General features: G+C 33.9%; 1 protein-coding gene and 1 long non-coding RNA gene across 9 annotated transcripts in view; both read right to left on the reverse strand.

Annotated features, from left to right (window-relative positions):
- Positions 1-7,215, reverse strand: part of LOC137251201 (longitudinals lacking protein, isoforms H/M/V) — a 131,417-nt gene extending 124,202 nt beyond the window's left edge. Inside the window, exons 1-2 of one of the 8 annotated variants that reach the window (XM_067785387.1) lie at positions 6,985-7,183; positions 5,070-5,187 (exon numbers count right to left, since the gene is read on the reverse strand). The gene's annotated coding sequence lies outside the window, so the exon portion shown is untranslated. The other 7 variants (XM_067785384.1, XM_067785379.1, XM_067785383.1 and 4 more) reach the window with 7 other exon arrangements.
- A 3,590-nt stretch (positions 7,216-10,805) lies between these two features.
- Positions 10,806-16,499, reverse strand: part of LOC137251206 (uncharacterized) — a 96,716-nt gene continuing 91,022 nt past the window's right edge. The window contains exon 2 of the long non-coding RNA XR_010953185.1: positions 10,806-12,034. This is a non-coding gene — a long non-coding RNA (uncharacterized lncRNA). The remainder of the gene's footprint in view (positions 12,035-16,499) is intronic.

Below are 16,499 nucleotides of genomic sequence, written 5' to 3' on the forward strand. Positions count from 1 at the left end.
GCAAAGCCACTCTAACACCGAAATACAGCAGCAGGGCGACAATACATGAATGCGGTTATGAAAACAAACAATTTATGAGGAAAATGGAGATATAAACAAATCGCAGCAACATACAGACACAAATAGTAACATTTTACATTATCAGCAGTAGCAATCAATATACTGAGTAACGAGAGCGAAACGAAGGGGAGCAAAAAACCAAACCCCAATGCACGTGCATCTAAGGCCGTGTTTTTTTCACTTGTATATACATCTACATTTGCAATTAAAATACCGCTCATGGAGAATTACACACAGTGGTAGTGTATAGAGAGATAGTAACAAACCTTTTGGAAATAGTGCATAACGCATACCAAAGTGGAGACACACTTTTTAGTACTAATTTTATGCGCAATTTGAAAGTGTAGATAAAGTTTATGCACTTAGCAGTCCATATAAAGTTTAAGTGAATATGTATATACATGTAACAAAAAGCACAGCTTAAAACCCGAAAATAAACATTAGTTATAAATAGTTGTTTCAAATTCAGAAGTGGAATATGTTGGCAGTAGTATTTGTTAACTGAGAAGGTTAGAAGGGTGAGTAACTATTGAAATGGTGATTACATATGCACATATCCCTATTTTATCCATATAAAGGATAATTTTCTTTTGTCAGGTTGCACAATTTTAAACAGTTTTGATATTAAAAAAGTATAATGGTCATGACATGGTCTGAAAAGCCGATAATTGCATAAATATATTTTAGGGATGTAAGTTTTTTTTTTAAATTTGCCTAATCGGAAGTCTAAAAGGGGTACCATATGTATCTGCGGAAAGTGTAAAGTATATAAAATAATGTTATTTTCCTTTGGTAAAACCATATACATATGTATGTAATACTCCTATATTGCTAATAGAAAATGCTCGCAATATGTTTTGAATTCGAAATCAATACAAGACAACCTATAAAATGTTTATGATTGTAGCATCATAAGTGTGACAAGAAAAAATTTAAATTTAGGTACATTCGATTATTGAATACAAAAACAAAAACATGTAAACAGCGATATAGCGGCACTCTTATGTTTGGGAATGTACCTAGCCTTTTGTAGCAATATAGGAGTATTACATACAAATATGGGTAAAACAAATTTTCTAATAATTTTAGAGGATTTTTGTTGTTATATCGGCCTACTGATTTTAAGATCGCGGGTTCGAATCGAGCTCAAGGCCTAACAATAATTTTTTATCATTATTATTGTTATGATAAATTTTTTCTTAATTGAAAAAATTTTTAAATTAGAATAGAAGAAAGAAAAAATTTAGACAACTGCCAAAGCTCGTTGTATAGATCCATTTCGGGAACTGCTAAATTCCTTCATCGGCAACGTTTAGGCGCCGCTGCTATAACCATTCAGCCATCACAGCGGTTTTTTGTTTGTCTTCATTAATCCTACTTCTATTCTGGTTCGTGCCAATTGATATTCACAACACTGCGACATCTGTTGCAGAATGGCTGTGAAAATTGGACTTGTTTGTTGGCAACGCTGCCATAGTGTCATATTTTATTGACACTTTTTCCCCGTGCTCTGGGATGTATTAACAATTTTTGTTGTTATATCGGCCTACTGATTTTAAGATCGCGGGTTCGAATCGAGCTCAAGGCCTAACAATAATTTTTTATCATTATTATTGTTATGATAAATTTTTTCTTAATTGAAAACATTTTTAAATTAGAATAGAAGAAAGAAAAAATTTAGACAACTGCCAAAGCTCGTTGTATAGATCCATTTCGGGAACTGCTAAATTCCTTCATCGGCAACGTTTAGGCGCCGCTGCTATAACCATTCAGCCATCACAGCGGTTTTTTGTTTGTCTTCATTAATCCTACTTCTATTCTGGTTCTGGCAGTTGTCTAAATTTTTTCTTTCTTCTATTCTAATTTAAAAATTTTTTCAATTAAGAAAAAATTTATCATAACAATAATAATGATAAAAAATTATTGTTAGGCCTTGAGCTCGATTCGAACCCGCGATCTTAAAATCAGTAGGCCGATATAACAACAAAAATTGTTAATACATCCCAGAGCACGGGGAAAAAGTGTCAATAAAATATGACACTATGGCAGCGTTGCCAACAAACAAGTCCAATTTTCACAGCCATTCTGCAACAGATGTCGCAGTGTTGTGAATATCAATTGGCACGAACCAGAATAGAAGTAGGATTAATGAAGACAAACAAAAAACCGCTGTGATGGCTGAATGGTTATAGCAGCGGCGCCTAAACGTTGCCGATGAAGGAATTTAGCAGTTCCCGAAATGGATCTATACAACGAGCTTTGGCAGTTGTCTAAATTTTTTCTTTCTTCTATTCTAATTTAAAAATTTTTTCAATTAAGAAAAAATTTATCATAACAATAATAATGATAAAAAATTATTGTTAGGCCTTGAGCTCGATTCGAACCCGCGATCTTAAAATCAGTAGGCCGATATAACAACAAAAATTGTTAATACATCCCAGAGCACGGGGAAAAAGTGTCAATAAAATATGACACTATGGCAGCGTTGCCAACAAACAAGTCCAATTTTCACAGCCATTCTGCAACAGATGTCGCAGTGTTGTAAATATCAATTGGCACGAACCAGAATAGAAGTAGGATTAATGAAGACAAACAAAAAACCGCTGTGATGGCTGAATGGTTATAGCAGCGGCGCCTAAACGTTGCCGATGATGGAATTTAGCAGTTCCCGAAATGGATCTATACAACGAGCTTTGGCAGTTGTCTAAATTTTTTCTTTCTTCTATTCTAATTTAAAAATTTTTTCAATTAAGAAAAAATTTATCATAACAATAATAATGATAAAAAATTATTGTTAGGCCTTGAGCTCGATTCGAACCCGCAATTTTAGAGGATGTAAAATTTTATTCATCTCAAAACTTAAATGAGATTCTAAATTAAGCACAGTTATTGAATTCGCAGTAAAACGAAGTTAAATCGAGCACAAATCGTCCTTGAAAAAACAGAAAACGATATCTTTGGCGTGACACGCGCTAGAAATGGAACGATACCAAAAGGAAAAGCTACTATATATCGTAAGTTTAAATCACAAAGGCCCTAATTTGTTCATAACTACCGATTAGCGAAGGGAAACAATTTATATGGGACATGTAATTATATAATTAATGATTAGGAGTTAAGTACGAAAATGAAGATTATCTCGTTTTACTTACACTATGTCTAAAAAACAGTTTTCGAAACATCGTTTTACACAGATTTTGGTACGATATATTAAAGGGCTGCTCAAGTAAAAATTTTAAAATGTTTGAATAAATTACTATGGAGGTATGCCACTTTAAAAATGTCTATCTGCTTGGAATGAATGTGAGAATAAAATGTTTTTATTTTTTTGCTTCTCCTGTAAAATTTTAATTTGTTGGTTAGAGGCCTTTGTGAATTAATCTAACAGTATGATATACTTTGAATAGCGATGATTTGTATGGTTATACATTAAAAATCGAATTCCGCTTTTTACAAAAAGATTGAAAAGATCAATAATTGCAGAAAAAAATTTGAGTGTATATCACAAAAAGCACATTCCGTTTTTTTACAAAATGATTGAAAAGATCAAAAATTGCAGAAAAAAATTTTGAGTATATCACGAAAATAACATTTCGCGAGATTGAATTCCAATTCCGTAGAAGTTAAAAGCATTACAAAAATAATCAATATTTTAGCCTTTCAACCTGAATCCAATCTGGAATATACATATATGAATAATCGTCCTCTTCACAGCAACTAACCCACCTACAGGCCATCAGAATCTTGCTTGTTCCTCTATGTTCACATCCCCGCAAAGCTCACAAATATCTTAATTAAACTCCCTTCTAAAAACCGTCGGAGTTCCGGACAGAACCATAAATACTACGGAGAACTTTTCTCTCGAATACTCCAATCCATCCCTTCTCGACACTATGATTCCGAGCCATACATCAGGAAGGTATAATAAGAAACTTATAGTGCGAGAATTTTATTTGCCGAGAGAGGACTTTAATTTTAAATTTTTTTCCAAATCCACTCGTTGGCAAGAGCGAAATTTTCTTTTAAAGCCGAAAATAAGGTAGTGTGTGCTCATTCTCTTATAGTGAGTCTTGTCGTCGATATTAGAATTACAATGTCTGGGATTGAAAAGAAATTTAATTCTGGAGGACTGAGTTCGTCCGACCATATTTTACACGAAGTAGATTCCATGTTTGAACAGCTCGGTGAGGCGTCCGAAATATTAGAGTTGAAGATTCCACTTCTGAATTTGTTTGCAAAGTTCCATACTGTAAAGCGAAAGTGGGGTAAAAACAATTTTCCAGCTCATAATAATAGCAACTATTCAAATTAGAGAATATACTTTTCTCTGTTTCGCGCTACATACTTACATATGTCGTTGCGTAAAAAAATTACCACGATTTTAATTAAAAAAAACCTCAAATTAAACTAATTTAAAGGAATTAAAATAGGTAGGCCTCAATTTTGTTGCTCTTCAAGTATGCCCCCTTAAATCTTGAGTCACAAAATACGACTCTAATTAGCATCGATTTGAAAGTATTAACTTGAACTTAAAAGCATATTTCGCTAAATTGCTGTAAGCTTACAACATACTGAGTAAGCCGTTAAAAAATGAAATTAAATATACATACCTACATATATACCTAAATAAATTTAAATACTTAATAAGATTTAGTTGAGATAATAAACAAAAAAATCAAATTTGCTTTAATTAACTTTGTGTAATGTGTGCCCTTCATACTCAAATCAAGCCTAAATTATGAATCAAAAAATTGCGGAAGGAAATGCAAAAGTGCAAAAATTTAAATATTTATTGTATGTTTTATTTAAATAATTTTAACATAGCTGTCCAAAAAGGCGGAAGCATTTAGCAGAGTTGCAACGGCACAACGCCTACCACCCATAACGACATTAAGTAAAAACAAGTAGAACAAGTCAAGTATTAAAAATAAAAATGAGTCGTTTTAATATTTATTATTATTATTTCTTTTTTCTTTGAGAATACATTTTTATTGGCTCATATTACTCACCTGTTATATTACACAGAATTTGCTTATTTTTTGCAACTTTTTGCTTTACACTTTTTATTTGTTATGCTTTTCAAATTGCTGCTGTTTTTCCTGTTTTATTGAATTATTTTGTTTGTTCCTAGCACGCATAAAAATCGAAAATATATATATTATATTTGATATTTATTATTATTTATTTTTTTTTTTTTTATTTATTAATATTGATTTTTCGTTGCGTCACGTGTCACTGCAACTGTCACTTTGTTTCCGTTGAACGCAACGCTCAATGCACGACCAAATGATATTTTGTGTGATTTTTTTGTAAGTTTCTATTATTAACTATTCTATTTGTAACTTTTTATCGTACTGTTTGTTTATATCTTGAAAAATTAGTTTTTATATATGTACATAAGCACGGGTTAGGGGAACAAATTGTCCTTATCTAACATTGAAAAATTTCCAAAATGTGTAAACCGATTTTGAGTATGTTTCTTTGGCAGTTCGGGGTTACCATAGTGGTGGCATTCCGTAGCTCTTCAAGCGACCGATACCCGCTAGAGATTCAGCGTCATAAAATTTTCCTTCGTAAACTTTCGCGATTAATTTCGGCAGATACCTAAATCTTGCAAAGTTATTTCGAGGCGATTAATAGGCGTCCAAAAATATTGAGAAGGGTGTCAAACGACGTGTCTTGGCATCAATATTATTAATCCGAAGGCGGAAGATACAAATTTTAACTCGTTCAAAATAGTTTTATTACTCGAAAAATGATCCTAGGTCCCTCCGGAACCGGGGGTGGGATCCATTGTATTTTTCGGCCACGCTTATAAAAAATTACCCTGGTCGGTCGACCAATGGGGTGGGATCAAAAATAAATCAGTGCAAAGTCCCTTTGTACACAAAAATGTTTCCTGTGTACAACAACATTACAACAACCACAGAAAAATTACTTACTTTAACTACAAATTTCTCCGGACACAGATTAAATTTTTCTTTTTCGCCTTCAGATTATTGTTGTCGAGGTCAAAACGAGTGCTTTGACACCTCTCCCGCGTATTACCAGTCGACCCCTCTTCTGGACTTTTACCTTTTCGAGTCTACGATGTTCAATAAGAAACTACTAGGTACTAATATTTGTTCCAAAGGAAAATGTCTCAACTTCATATCGACTACTGAGTGTAATAAAATAAAATGTAAGAACGCCCTATGCCTTGTGACATTATATGGCTCATATATAATATTTAAAAAAAATACAATTCGAACAAAAAGCAGTCCTTTTTATAATACAGAAATCACTTTAGACTCAATAAAAAATAATTCAATTATATTTAGGTATATTAAAATAACACAAAATCTGATGTCCGTATATCTTAAGTTTACTTTTTGATTCAGCAGAATGTCATTAAACCCGGAAATATTCTTTTAATAATCAAAAAATCCGCGCCAACAATGAAGTAATCAAGTAACAAAAAAAAAAAGAAACAACACTGAGTGACTGACAGATTATCGTTTTTTGACAAAACAAAAAATTGCAAAATAATTTTGAACAAAGAGTCACTCGCCCGCTTTTGTTGCTGTTTTATTGCCAACTTCGAGGCTACTGTTGTTTTATCACACTTTTTTAGTTTTTCATTGCTCTTTTTATATCACATATGAAAATAATATTTTTTTTTTTTTTTTTTCTTAATAAAAAGCCACACCCATCATTTTAGTAATTTTATTTTCATATTTTTTGTTTCACCCTATTATAATTTGTTCTGCGTATTAATTTACACATAAATCAAATTGTTTATTTTTTATTCATATAATCACCACTTGCTATGCTTTCTCTACGCGTTCAAAAAAACAGTCTCACACATACATACAAGGTCTCCAATTTACAGTTGTTCACACACTACTGTTGTTAATTAAATGCTCTTTCACTTCCCCTCCTTACATTCTGTTTGTATATTCTTTTTCACCCCACAACTTCCGACTTCCGCTAATACATAAGTACACTATGTAAATACGACAACCATAGTCGCGTACCGTTAAATTCTGACTGACGCGGTTAATTTGCGCGCACAGTTAATTCTACTTTAAACGCTCAGAATACATTCAGTTCTCAATTCCTCTGTTTCACAATTACGATTGATGTTCGTCGCTGTTGGCTGTTTCGTTTGTAGCACCGAAGCCGAAGAATTTCAAGCGAACAAAACAAAGAGAGAACTTTTTTGCAATTATGTTATGTGCTGTCATCGTAAGTGCTGTTTTTATTCAAGTATTTGTTATTGTTTAATGCATGGTTGCAATTGTTGGGAGTGGTTTTATCAGTAATACAAATGGTAATGCAGTGAGCGTAGCAGTCGGTAAGGTAATGACTAGCGGTGTCTCATTGGCGATATCTTCATCTTCAGAGCTATCGATATTTTATTTGACAAGTTGAAAACTAAAGCCCGAACACATAACTCGTTCGATGCAGATCGTGCGCTACAGATAAAAAGATTGCATGTGTTTGTACGGGGAGCCACAAACAGCCTATTTCGCGAAAACTTTTATGTGAATAGGTATGGCAAAATAAAATTCATTTGCTTAGTCTGAAGTGCTTTTATATCTACAAACGCAACATCTTCCGAGATTGTGGCGATGTTACTGTAATGCATAAGATTATGTTAAACGCAGCTACATACATATGTATATGAAAAGTGCATTATAACTCGACCATTGTTCCTAATTCATTTTAACTGGTACCGCGAAAGGTAAAGTAAGTGCACTGAAAGGACAACTCTCACGGCCAGGTGGCAAACAGTACTCTGCGCTTTCGTAGACATCGAAGAATCTACGAATAGATTTGATTCAAATCCCTGAAGGGGTTTTTTAGAAGAATAGCTTTCATCCCTTTGGAAAAATTCAATCAGACAGTGGAATAAATGAGTCATTTTCTGTGAATTTTCAAAGAATGGCATTCAAAAGATATTATTTAAAATTGCTTGGGTTTCATTAGGTCAAAATGACTGCCGGGAAAAACTGTCTCAAACCGAGCCGCTGTTATCAAAAACTGACCCGAAGTCGGTAAATCAGTGTGTGTTCAAAACCCAAGCAAGATTTTACACCCCGTTTAATCATTTCCCGTTGTTATACATGCTGTGGCATCATAAATTGATGGGACATGAAGATTTCAATAACATATTAGCATTATCTTTGGGCAATAGCCGTTTTCACGATAAGTCGCGATATCCACATCATAATAAAAATGTCGTATGTTTTTCCTGTGTGAAAAATAGTAGCAGCCAAGTTATTTTGAAATTTCTTTTACACCTATGTTATTGATCAAGCGGCGTCGCTTCCCTGCAAGATATGAAAGTCAGATTTAGCTATGCATTAGAAGAAAACTAACATATTCGAATTGAAAATACACCTAACTTAAGCAGAATGCACTAATCAAGAAAAAAAGAACACTTAGGCGTGGTGCACACGAGGCTACGCGTCATAGACGCTGCAGGCGAAATTTGTACGCTTTAATGCCGAAACCATGTATTTGAATGCAGAGCTGCATATGAGGCGTCAGCTGCATGAAAGCGACAAAGCATGAAATTTTCGTGTAGCTAAGCGTATATCAATGTTGGTCGCTGAGCATACGTACGCTTGAAAAAAAGGAAGAACAAGATGTTTGTTTAGATTTTTTTGTATGCAAATTTGTGTAATTAGTTAAAAAACGTTACTTTAGTTAATAAAAGTGCGTGAAAGGTATATTACCAAAGCGAAAAAAGGATTAAACGCCACAACAGCTTGGTTAGATATTGTTGAAGCGTTTAAAAGCCTTAAAAGTGTTGGAAACTAGAAATCACCCTTTTCTCTAGTCCGTGGTGGTTTAAAATTGCCTTTTATAATTTACAAAGGCACGGGGATGCCAACAACGTTTAATACCTATTTTCCTTTGGCTTCGGGGACGGATATAGCTGAAGAAATTTACTTTTTTTTATTTTTTTCAATAATTGTAGCTATATGAAATATCTTGTACGCGTCTAAGACGCGTAGCCTCGTGTGCACCTTGCCTAAGTGAGTGATCAAATAGAATTGCAAAAAAGTGAAATAAAGTCACTGTTGTCCCTGGTATTTAAATGGCTGTGTTCATGCTGATTCGTTGCTCAAGAAATAATGAGACGCACATATATTTCCTACCGAAACCAGGGCTCGCCTGCGCACGTTTGCTAAAAAATCGTTAGAAAAAGGTTGCAGTAAACGTATGAGTTTCCTTGAGGTGAATACTGCTCAACAAAAGTTGTTTCTGGAGCGTTTTTTGTATGGAATTTTTCATTTCTTGTGATGTGGATACCACGCTATATGTAGGTCAATTTAATTTTCACTTTGTAGGCGGCCGCCGTGGTGTGGTGGTAGTATGCCCCGTCTGGGTTTAAGTCAAAGGCAAAGCAACATCAACAATTTTCAAATAGAAAAGTTTTTCTAAGCGGTGTCACCCCTCGGCAGTAACACTCTCAAGGGTATTTCCATCATGAAAAGTTTCTCAGCGAAAATTCTTTATTGCAACTTCCGTTCGTAGTCGGCATAAAATATAACCCGCCAAATTAAAAAGGAGTACGAGGCAAATTGAAGAGAAGATCGGTCTAAATCTCCTTGGAGTTCAAATGTGAAAATATTCTTTTAGTTGTAGTCAAAACGGGCGACAAACGCGTTTGACGTTGAATGACAAGCTGTTTTCATGGATATGGCCAAGTTTGTGATCAAATTCGACCTAGTGGGAGCCAAGTATATCTGAGAGCTAGCAACAACAGATAAAACATCAAAAAGAATACCACCATATCATTCTTGCCAACAAGTGCTACTTTGAACTGAGCATGCAATTCGACGCAAAATAATCACGATCTATAATGCTTGGTTTTCACAAGGTCAAATTTTCCCACAAACTTGGTCATATCAATGGAAACGGACTGTCACACAATGTCAAACGTGCTTGCCGTCCGTTTTGACTACAAAGTTACAGCGAAATTTAGTACGAAGTGAAAACGACAATTGCCGAACTGTATGGCAAATTTCATTTGCTAAGCTGTTGATAGCTTATTTGCGTTTTTCAACTGGCGCTCCATCAATTTATAAGTCCAACGCGTGTGAAACCGTGGAAAATAATGAAGCGGGTTATGAAATATATGAACACAACATTTTAGTATGTGTGTTGACCACTAATTGCTTTATAGACTTCTAGTCGGTAATGTGATATAAAGAAAACGACTTTAACCCCAGCTGACCACTGGGTGAGCTTGAGATAGTTTCGATGTGAGTGACTTTGACCTAATGAAAACCAAACTCCGTCACAGAAAGTATTAATTTCGATACACAACTTTCGAAGCAGCGGTTGATAAAGGCAGCTAGAGAAAGACTTGATCTTCCTTGGTGAGATATAGGAAGATAAGTAGAAGGAAGAGGAAAATGATGATGAAGGGAGACATTAAAAGGAAGAGAGGGGTCAGGAGGAAAGAAACGACCATGTTTCCAAATAAACAAGCAACTTTTCGACCAGGGCAGATTCAGGGGCCATCGAGTTAGAAAAAAACTACAGCACAGCTTCTTTCACGAATTGGTTTTATTGTGATGAATTAACTAAGTACTACTATTTAATATTTTTATACTCTTACATTCTGTTTAATGCAATTGTTTGCTTTCCGTTATATTCTTAATTCTAAATGGATTTTATTATATTCCCATAAGCACTTAAAACAATAACAATAGCTGTGTGTGTGTTGACGTTTTTAATCAATAAAATTTCCTTTTTTAATTTTGTTTGTAACCTGGTTTGTCATATTTCACGCGTAAAATGCAGTAATTCGAAAAATCTCACACACAGCCCCAATATAGGGTCCATGCGAGCAGTCCAACAACAAATTTTCACATTTTCAAATAGCCGTACAGTGGAAAATTTTTGATAAATTCGTTCCAAAATGCAATGAAAAAACATAGCATACCTTTATGTTTTGAAAATTGTTTTCCTCTAAAATTTTGAAATGCGGAATGCGAAAATGTAAGATAAAAATAATGCAACTTTGTGTTAAATTTTTGCGGAAATTTCACTATCAGCTATACTTCTGTTTTCGAACACAAAACAATTTCTACACTTCAATTTGAAATGCCATTGTGACCTACGTTTGCGAAAATTCATTGTTACCTATCTTTCAGTTTTCCTCTCCTTACCTTTGAATAACCTTTGACATTTTTTTCATTTTTTTGAATGTGGTTTCTGGTAGGGAATTTTTGTGCAGCATAAACCAAGTGTGTACTTACTTTTGTGAGTAACCGTATGTCAGAATTTTTTTGATTTATTTGTTTCAAGAATGCCCTGTTTCCGATTTCTGATGCAGCATAGTATGCTGTCAGATGATTAGGTTCCATATATTTTTACGGAAAGCGACATATAGCGCATCACCAGCACCATCTGACATGAAAAAATATCCAACATCCAACTTTGATTGCAAGCAAGGCATAAGCAGAATAATTTGAAATGTGTTTTGGCTATGAATGCTTTCAGACTTTGCATATGTTACTTTCCCCACTCATTGGTCATTCTCTAGCATTTTTCATAATTAACTATATTTTAAGAAATGAAAATGAGTTTGCAAGTATTTTTCTTGTATAGTGAGAATATTTATAACAGTGCTTCGCGAAATTTTTAACATGAATTGGCTAGCCGAAATAAGTTTCAAGTGCTAAGTCTGAAGCTCCTTTTAAATTTAATTCCATAGTAACGCGGCCATAACCTTAGCCGATGATATTTCGAATTTATACCTTAACAGGATGTTTTTTTGCAAACAGACTCTAATGTAGACGCATGTATAGATAATAGCTATCATCCGGTGGCAAAATCCTGAGCCAGATAAATAATTTTGCATGTAAATGCAACAACAACGATTTGAGCCAGATAAATCCAGATAGAAGTCTGGTTCAATTTGTGATCCAGATAACTTGTTAATTACTTCTTTTTAGGTTGGCAACGCGGCCTTTAATATACCTACTTTTTCAAAAATAGATGTCGCTGCTTAGCTTTTCGCCGTATGAGTTAAATGAAAAACAGCGGCGACATCTGCCTATCACATTTCACGTGTGCGAAAATTTCACGACATCTGCTTCTCAAGTCTCTCAATGATCCAGAGCATTCCCGTGAGAATTGAGCGTGAGCCGGAGTTGTAAAACTCACTGAAAGACGGCAAATAAGACAAATAGAGGTGGGGTGATTTCGAATCGGCAAGCGAGATATGGCTTGGTTTCGTTGATATGTGGTTCGCATGACATGTCCACCATCTTAGAGCCTCCTGCGATTTACAACCAGATTGACTGAATTTTTGTATGTGTGCGTGTCGGATATTTGACGCTTGCCCCGCGACTATCAAATAAAAAGCCATCAATCAACATTTGCATTGAGAAACCGTAGCGTTCGGTCGTGAATATGTCGTCATCGGATGATGACTTTTTAATAAATAATAAAAAAATTAATAAAAATTGTATTAAATAATAATAAAAGCTTTACATTCCATAAAGCTGGTAAACATTGATAATTTTCAATAAATTTTAATATGAATTGCTGTTCTTCCGCGCACTTGTTCATTTTGAATGTCGACACAAACTAAATACAACACTGCTGTTTTGTCAATCACACCCCGCGACTATCAAATAAGCAAGCGTCAAATGAAAAAATCAAAAATTTTTGATTTTCATCAACGTGTAGCCGACAACAAATACGTGTGTCACGAAGCCACCCGACTGCACTAACACACACAAAATTCAGTCAATCTGGTTGTAAATCGCAGGAGGCTCTAACACACACAAAATACAGTCAATCTGGTTGTAAATCGCAGGAGGCTCTTATTTACTAGAAATTTGGTTATGATGGCTTTTCACTTGGTCAAATTTGACCACAAACTTGTCACATCAATAAAAATGGCCCCTGTCAGACAACGTGAAATGCGTTTGTGCCCTTTTTGACAAATCAGTTTACAATTTGTTGACAATTTGTTTTCGGTTGCCAACTGGCGTCCCATCAATAAATAATGCCATAGCGTGTGAGACAATGGGAAATTTTAAAATGGGCCATGAAATAAAATAAACACGACACTTTGCACTGTTTTATCAACTTTGAGTCAATAGTGCGACACAGTGGAAACGCGTTTGACATTAAATGGCCAGCGGGTCAACTTAAGGCAGTTTTTGATGTCAGTCAATTTGACCTAATAAAAACAAAGCATAAAAGTAATTTATTGCTTCATTCCTGATTGCTTCTTTACGGAAAATGCTCGATTAACTTGATCTATTAGAAAAAAAACGGTTTTATGATTCAACGCGCAACATTCATACATCAACTGTCAGTCCCTGCAAACCAGAAAAGTTGTGTAAATATGTCCCTAAACTTTATATTCAAATATAGCATGAAATTCTCATTTAAAAATTCTCTTATACATCTTGCATACGTTTATTAAACGTCATTATCTCAATAATTATTTTTTTAGTTTAATTTTGGCGCTTATATTAATTAACATTTTTATTATCAAATATTGTTTTCCTTCGTTATTGCGTTTCAAGTTTATTTATTCATTTTTTTAGTGCTATTTTTATGACTTAAGTAATATATCTTATCAGTTGAATGCATTATTTTTTTTCAAGTCTTTGTTTTTAATTGTTAAGTTCCCTTTTTTATTTGTAATTATAAATGTGTTTTCTCTTTCTTTTGTCTTGCCTTTCAGTTCTTTTCAATTAAATTTCCATCAAAACTTAACGCTCACATATTTTGTTTAAAGATTATTATTTTTTTGTTTACCTATGTATGTATGTATTTCTTGAATTTTGTAGTTTTGCTAAATGGTTTTTTAGTATATGGTATGACTTAGAACTACGAATGTATTTTTAATGATTTTTTTGTAAATGTGTATGAGATTGTATTCAGTTGAATTTTACAATTTAAGGCATACTCTAATTACTAACCATTGCTTTCTTTCGATTATAGTCAATTTATATTAGGGTGGTCCTTAAAAATGAATTGAACGATTTTTCCAGTCTCACTATTTTAAACTGTAATATCACGTTCAAAGATGTTATATACACTGAACGAAAAAAAAAGATAAAATAAACTAAATTACGGGTTAATTCAACCTTTATTTCTGTCAATTTTTATCCATCACAAATAGCTGTTGCATCAACTCCGCACAATTGTTGATTCTGAATTAAGTGTTTCAACAGTCAAACCAAAAAAAATTGCGAAATGCAAAAAAAAGTATTTGCGGGGAACCCCGCTCAGGATTTGCTTTTCTAATTGAAAAACCTTTTTTGGCCTTGATTTACGGTGTGGTAGGCGTAGCTGCTACCATCACACCACTGTGGCCGCCTACCTACCCTGCTCTGTTAATTAACAATTATTAATGTCACTCTAATAATACAAAATTCTCTTCTGTTCATATTACATAGATTTCTGTGTCACGATAGTCATAAGAGAAGTGAGTAGTGAGCGCTTTGAGCCTAAGTTTCCCTTTTAAATTATCTGATGCATTTGCATAATATTGACAGTTGCTCTCTGTTGAAACCACCAATGAAATCTGTTAGATTTACCAACAGGCTGTGAAATGACTATATAAATGTGCCCTCTGGACGAAAAGTTCCATTGAATAAATCATAATGTGATCAATTTTACTGAATAACTGTTAATTCAAGAACAACTAACCTTGATTTGTTGATTTTACTTGCTTCATTTCTTTCGGTGTATAAATTTCGGTTCCCAATGGAGCGGCTAAGGTATATGAAGGGTGCTCAGAATTTGACTCCCCCTTAATGAAATCTGAATTTCTTTCCCGCCAGTCACGACTTAACTGTCTTCGATCGGGACCAAAATTTAGATGTTACATCTTTTGACGAAGTGTTTTTGTTCTTTTTTCTTTTGAAACACCCTTATGTATATATGTACATACAAATAAGCATTTCCTGAAAAATATAATTCAAAAACAAAAAAATTCAAAGTTTTGATTTTTTGAAACATTTTATTGAAAAAAAAAACCTTTAACAAATCTCCTTTTCAGCGGCTGTTTGGAAGCTACCAGTTCAAAAAATGTCCTGTCGCAATTGGTATGTAGAAATTCCTCTCAGTAGTTTACAAAAATGCCCTCTCTTGGAAATGAATGATTAAAAAAAATGGTTTTCGCATTTGTTTCATAAATGGCCAACTTCAGAATTGGGTTGATGAATGTCCCATCTCAAATGAAAGTTAACGCCCACTTGCAGAACGGCAAGTTATTTTTTAGATCTGATTTATTTTCAAGAAATTGTCAAACATTTATGAGTTTAACCCCTCATATCAGGTTAACTCTGAGTTAAAAAGTTAACTGGCCGTCTAGCAAACAGTCCTTATTGAATTTATGTTGAAAGGTCGTTTTTAAAAAAAATTCTGAGATAAGGTGTTCTTGAAGTTTTCAAGACAACGGCCATCCACTACACGAAAATTCATGTGGACCTGGTAATCAAAGTACTTAAGTTTTGGAGAAAATACTTATCATGCGCGCTGAATAGCTTAGATGATGATTAACCCAATACCGAGATTCTTCAAAGATACGCTTTACCGGGTGCCTGCCGGACGAAGCACTGTTAATACAACACCACACGCCTGCCCGGAAGTACGGAATAAAGTCTCCAGTTTGACATTAATTAAGAGTACTCAAAAAAAGCTCCTGCGAAAAATCTCATGAAAAGCTTCCCAGCAATCCGCAAGCCTCGTCGATTTGTAGGAAAAATTAAGTGTATCATACTTCAAAGAAGCTCTTACTAAAACCTATCAGGTGTTATTATTACAATTTAATGAATTCGTGTAGAAAAAAACAGGGGCCGAAACTGTTATTCCTTTTATAATATAATTCCTTGCAAAACTATTAATTTTGGACTTTTAATATATTTGGATCAAGATAAAAATTATTTTCGGATTTTTATTTTTTGAGTCCGATAGAACTAGTTAAACTCGGACTTTTAAAAATAAAAGTCCGGAAATAACAGTTAAATTCGGACTTTTATTTTTTAAGGCCAAAATAAAAGTCCGAGTTTAACTAGTTTTATCGGACTAAAAAAATAAAAATACAGATTTTACTTTTATATGTGGACTTTTATGGAAAAAGTTCGAAAAATAAAAAGGATTCGACATGATATTGCTATAGGGATACCTGGGAACTCAAACATTTTCACCTAGGACAATTTTTTTACCAGGACTTTGTGGACTCCGAAAAAAAAAATAATTATTATTTTCCGTCCCTGCAAAAAAAAAAAAACAAAAAAATTCTTACCTGTGCTTGGCCATTCTTACCTCAGATGCCATTCTCAATCGAAAATTACAGTCAAGGAAATACTCCTCTATAGGCTTTGGTGGATTTTTTAATGAAAAGCTTTGATTCTGATTGCGAAATATATTTAATTAACCCATTAGTATTAATGCCATCAAGT

Source organism: Eurosta solidaginis, chromosome 4 (genome assembly GCF_040869045.1).
Source record: "Eurosta solidaginis isolate ZX-2024a chromosome 4, ASM4086904v1, whole genome shotgun sequence".
Lineage (NCBI taxonomy): Eukaryota > Metazoa > Arthropoda > Insecta > Diptera > Tephritidae > Eurosta > Eurosta solidaginis.